The following is a 6,000-nucleotide window of genomic DNA, read 5'->3' as shown; positions in this document are numbered from 1 at the left end:
ACGGTTTGTGGAGACAACTGGCAAGGGCCTGGACCGCGCTTACCTAACACGAAGATCTGATGTCGGAGGTAAGGAAACCCATGCCGTCCCTCAGCGCTAAGCCAGGCAGTGGCACCCCGAATTCCGCGTCCCAATCATTTGGCGGACATGCACATCTTATCAAGCACGACGACAACGTCATGCAAAGAGGACAACCTTTGGGGCTCTTTTCCTTCCTCCATCAGTACCAATCATCTCGCAGCTTATGCAAGCTCGATCGGAAGTGTGCGGGCCACAGTCCTCTGTTCGTATCCCGGGCTTCAGGGCAATGCTCAGGAAGCGCTGGTAGCAGTATCAGGACGAAGGGAAAATTCGCCTACGAGTCAAGGTGACACAGCATAACGACCCCTCCGATATTTCCTCCAGTGCCCTGCTTCCTTGTCCAGCGTCAACGGCAACCCCCGCTCGTACAGATAGCTGCGAAGAAAGGCTTCAACGACGTCCTCCTGCAGGGGTCGGGCATCCCCTGTTCCGGCCGAGCTAGACGACCAGGAACCACCCTCAACTCGGAATTCCTCACCCGGCCTTCGACCAACAACCACTAGTTGTCTCCTACACCTGTGCTGCTTGCCAGACAAGGAATACGCCACCTCGCACGCTCTTCCTATCGTCCAGTCGCCGCATTCTCAGGCGAAAGGCAACGACGTCTATTGTATGTAAGTTAGAGTGGGATGAACTGGTGGCCCAGCCGACTGAGACATTCTCAACTTGTCAACGCTGTTCAGTGGCCAGAATTCTCACCTTTTTAGGACCATCTCCGAGACCTCATCCTCCCCACGCCCTTCACTAGCTAGAATCATCTCACTTTAGGCCATCCGTATTCCCGATTTCACGCCTATTCCGCCCTGCCGCAGGGTCCAGCTCAATCCGTTTACACCCCCCTACCGGATCGCTGATTCCAAATACTCCAGACTTGTTCATCAACGTTTATGTCATTGTTTCTCTCTGACAGAAACCTCCATCTTTCAATTCAACTGCTTTGCAAATCTACCAGAGGCGCTGTCGTCTTCCATTCCCTTCCCCAGGGGGCTGGCAGCCGCCGTCGCCATATTCCAGACGACTTGGCTAGCGATGCTCCGGAAGGGGACCTACCGAGACCTTTAGCCTTCAACCCTCGTCGACTATCTTCTGCCCGTAGTGACGGCACATTGTGGAACTGCAGTTGATCTTGTGTGCGGCATGGGGACGATGACCGCCCAAGACTCGAAACAGGCGCGACGCTCAGAGTTGTTGTGGCGCTTCCCGGTTTAATTCTCCGACCTCAGCTCATCGCGCTCGATTGCTCTTTGGCCCCGGTCAAGCGAAAATCGTCGGTGTCAGCTCACTGCGTCAGATTAGATTTGGTCTTCCAGAATAGCTCGCCATTAGGTTGCGCAGATATTCCAAGACGTTCCTGGGTTGCCCCTCCTACTACCCAGCCAGAGATACAAATATAGATGGGACGACCAAAGCCACCTCACCGTTCGTCTAAGACAAACGATCCTTGGTAGCCAAGTGCACAGACTAGCGCCACGCTACAGGTCAGAGCGGCCTAGCTTCGCGGGAGCGATCTACAGGAACATCAGACAGCCGCTTTGCAGATTCTTCTGCTCAGCTCGACGAAAAGGCTGCCCATCTTGAGGGACGCCTGGATTCTCAGCATCATGGTGGCTGAAAAAGAGCCCCAGGCTTCACTTCCAAGATAACGACGAGTACTTACAAATTCATGACAATCTAGAAGCCACACCATATCCAGACTTGGCACAGAGAGCCGGGTCTAGGTGACACTCTGTTGAACAAACCCGCCTTCTCCTGGCTTATTCGGAGACTAATGCCAGATACTGTCGACGAGATGATCTCGGGCCTGCTTTGGGACGTCCACCAGCACACCAGGCAATGTTATCGCCACCCCTGTTGTCGGATGACCGTCCATCTCCCCGCAAACAAAAAGTTCAGCGGTGACAGGGAGACGCTGCCGCATCTGAGAGGCATGCAAGTAGCCGACGAAGGATGCGCCAATCAGGTCTTCAATATTCTCACTCGAATACAATGCAAGGCTTGACCGAATTGCCTCACTGGGACATTCGTCTTGGTGGCAGGCTTTCCAGTTCGTGCTGCTACATGGATTGTTCAAATGGCGGCAACCGGTGAGATCTCGGGGTCTCGAATCTACGCGCTGCATCGTTCCAGTCTGACGGTACCTTCGGAGATCTGCACAATCTGCATCTAATTCCATGAGGGACGCCTCAGCTTACACCGCATCATAGACTTGCTCAAAGTGGAGTACAACCTCCGAGCATCGCTCATGCAGGAGGCTGCACTAGACAGACGACAATGTGTGGAAACACCAAGAAACACGGGCCATGGGGGCGATCACTTATTTCCCTCCAGCATGACGTTCACAGCCATGCATCATGCTGTGCTGGTCGTCAAGAGTCAGTGAAGATAGGAAGCATGAACACCTCAACGTTCGTGGGCCTCATAATGTTGGTCTCTAATAGACCTTTGGAAATCTTGAGTCGTTTTGTCTCGGATTCTGGCCACCTCGGCGTGGCCGCGGATTTTCCCCATGAGGCTCTGCAGCATGAGTTGTGCAACGTCTTCGGACGACACAAGCAGTGGGATCGGTCGCCGACACATTGTTTGGGCCTTTGTTTGCCATGGACATCAGTGGTAAGGAATAATTTGTGTTCAGATGGACAAAGCTGAGAGAAACACGGCCGTTCCCGCAGACTCCACCAATCTCCAAACGTTGTTCTCACGGACCAGCAGCTTAATTGTACGTATGACGACAATGCTTCATCAGGTTTGCAGATTCTCATCGTGTGAGATGCAGCATAACTAACTCACACCCGGTAGAGTCTTTTCGACCTGATCAGTCCGTCTATATTGCAGAGCTGCATTGCGCATCTGCATGGAAGCTGCAATGGAACGTATGGCTGCAACGTTCACTTGGTTGAAATAAAGAGCTCTAGTCCCGACTTTGTTTTGTACTGCTAAACGACTCCTACATCTCGGCGGGTGTGGTCGCCGTCCGGGGCCACTCACACCTTACAAACTTCGGGTCCGACGCCAGAGGTATCCCCAGCCGCCTCACACGTCGCATGTATGTTGAATCAATGTCAAAATGGGGCGATGTTGTATTGTAGGACGATGACAAGCTGTTTCCCCTGCATCAAGCCAACCTATCGCAACTCCTCGGTCAATTCAGTGGGACAGTCAACAATCCGAAACAGGAGTCGTCACGGACGCCACATTGAAGCTCCTTACAATAGCATGTTCTCTTAGAAAACGCATCTTTCCACAAGAAGACCCGTCAATGTCGGCGTCTCCAGGATAGGTCTTAGGTTTGAACCAATATTCGCAACGGGCTGATCGAAACCCCGGACAAGAAACTCCGATTCTGGCTCAAAGGTGTGGCCGGGCTCATCGAGGGCGATGAGCCAGCTAATTTGGAGAGAAACGCAAGTCGAAGGAGTCCAAGGTCATAAGGGGAAAAAATGTAATGAACTCGAACAAGAAAGACTTATTCATGTAAGGATGCACATTGTACCCGTGGGTGGTGAAGTCTGACATATCGTGGAACAGCCTTGCATCTCACCTACCCGATGTTGACATGTCAAATTTCTCCAACGTAACAGGTCTTCGCTACCGCGCCAAGCTGATGCTTGGTAGAGCACAACACGGCGAAGTTCATGTGTCACCAACGAACGGACTCTAGCTCTTCGAGGCTTGACGTCCCTGTGCCGAAGGACATGCTGTTGCGTCTGACGACAAAGCCGTCCGCGCTCATGTCGATCACTCCTTCGATCGCGTGCCTGAGAAACACGGTCGAACCGCAAATTCATATCCTGGACCTTGGTGGCTTCAATCTCGGATATTTGCTGAAATATTGACTCGTCGTTACTCTCTGAGACGATATGGAAATGAGGAGATCCTGGAGTATTACACCATCCATAAGGATCGGTCATGTCGATGTGCTGTTGAGATCCCAATCTCGTCAATCGATGATACTTCTGTCCTCTGTGGGATCTTCGGAGTGAGCGCCCGGAGACGCAGAAAGAACCCGTCGCACAACTTCAGGCCAATGCTCGAGCCGCCGATCGACCACTAGGGGGCGTCACGACGCCATCTGAAGCCGTTTCCAAGATTGGTGGCTCTGGCGCCAACGAGCCGAATAGGCTTAGAAAACGCGAACGATTCGGGGTGGCCCTTTTTCAGTCACAGATCAAGATCTCACGGGATCCCTGTCATGGAGAAACTGGACGAAAATCGTGGCTCTTGGTGTGACACGAACTCAGGGGGACAATAAGCCACCACGAGACCAGGAAAATAGGTCTTGTCTGGTTCCTGCCGCTGATTCTTTCGGTGATGTGAACGCTTCGTCGACCACTTGCTAGAAATGCATGGGCATTTTTATGTCCCGTCAGCCTTACGGGAAGAAAGAAGCGTGACGGCACACTGCCCGATATTACGAGCAGACCATCCTGGTATGACCGTTAGTTGAGAAGGACCAGGATTGCATTTCGTACGTTACTTATTCCAACGTCCTCTTTTCCCTCAAAGATTGATCAACAGCCTGCTCTCAGCAAAGTACAGAACAGCCCCTTTCTCACTATGCATTCCTCACGTTCACACTTCCGCATCGGCATGTGAGCTTCTCCCCAGAAGAGCATAATCATATCTTCGAGTGCGCAACCATCGACTTTGCATTCAAGTCTCCGGCTACTCGGGTCGGTATACTTGTATCAACCTAACTGGTGCGGACAAAGCGCATATTTTACAGATCACCAGCTAACGAGTCAATCCTCGAAAGAGCTTCTCGACGGAAAACATTCAATGCTTGGATTGATGGGGAGCGTCCGGTATCGGATCGTGGCGTGATGTTTGGTGTTTGCTAACCCCATGCTTCTTCGACTTCTCCCCACAAACGGATAACGGTCACGAACCAACTCATCTCCAATGGCGCGCCAACTTTAGGCAGACAAGCTTGGCCTTAGAAGAATGGAATGAGATCAAGCGTTTGGTGCGCAGAGGTTGCCCGAAATGTCGATCACTTTCAATTCCGCGCAAAACATCGGGTTCCGCTGTGGATGCATTGGAGCCCCTACCCCCAAACAGCAAGACGAGACGACGAGGAAGGTTTTTAAGGCTTTCTAGACCCTGGCAAGCAAGTTTCTTGCGGGGGATCATCAGATCAGCTTGATTCGCCTGTTCAGCTGTTCCGCCTTCAATTGGACAGCTTTGGCGAGTCGACAAGGAGCTGGAGAGAGCCTGCCTTCAGCTGCAAGCCACAATATCCGTTTTAGGCCTAAGCCCATGATAGTGTCATTTTTGGGCACCGCTAGACTCCACCACACCGCTAATGCTAATATGGCAAAACGAACAACACGATATCTGAGTTGTCATCGCTCGAAGGGTGTTATTCGTCTTATTGATGGCATGGCTGTGAATACATGAGGTTCAAGTGAACATCTGGAGTGGTTTTGCTGAACGAAGGTGTCTTTGATGCTGCTGCTGCTTCATCTGATGGGCTGATATCGAGCTGGAGACGAGCTTGGAACGAGCAGCTCCCTTGCTTCAACTGAGCCAACATCACGAGTGGGAATGGTCTCGGAAATAAACGAACCTGGAATGATTGCGTGCCGGTCTGCCTTGCAAGGTTGTGAACTTCCGCGCTATCGCAGCCGTCTGTTCGTACCCGCAGCTCGCCAGGCGGAGTTTCCACATGGTCCAATCAATATACACCGACCTGGCACGAACAAGCAACCAAAGCTACAGCTGCTGGACCCTTGGTGTGTCTCTTCTCTGAGGCTCATTGGTGACAGGAACGCCATGGACATTCGTGTCCCCCGCAGGGCGCGAGCTTCGGCAACTTTTCCCATACAGCCCCGAGTTGGGCTGCCTGGAGGCTGGTTGTATGCGGGTGTGAGTGGGTGTCTCTGGCTCCCTTTTTCCCGCATGCTCTTTTTGAGGGTCCTT

This window comes from Colletotrichum chrysophilum, assembly GCF_026319265.1.
Source record: "Colletotrichum chrysophilum strain AFK26 chromosome Unknown scaffold_1, whole genome shotgun sequence".
Lineage (NCBI taxonomy): Eukaryota > Fungi > Ascomycota > Sordariomycetes > Glomerellales > Glomerellaceae > Colletotrichum > Colletotrichum chrysophilum.
The sequence above is the reverse complement of the archived record's forward strand: the minus strand, read 5'-3'. Positions refer to the sequence as shown.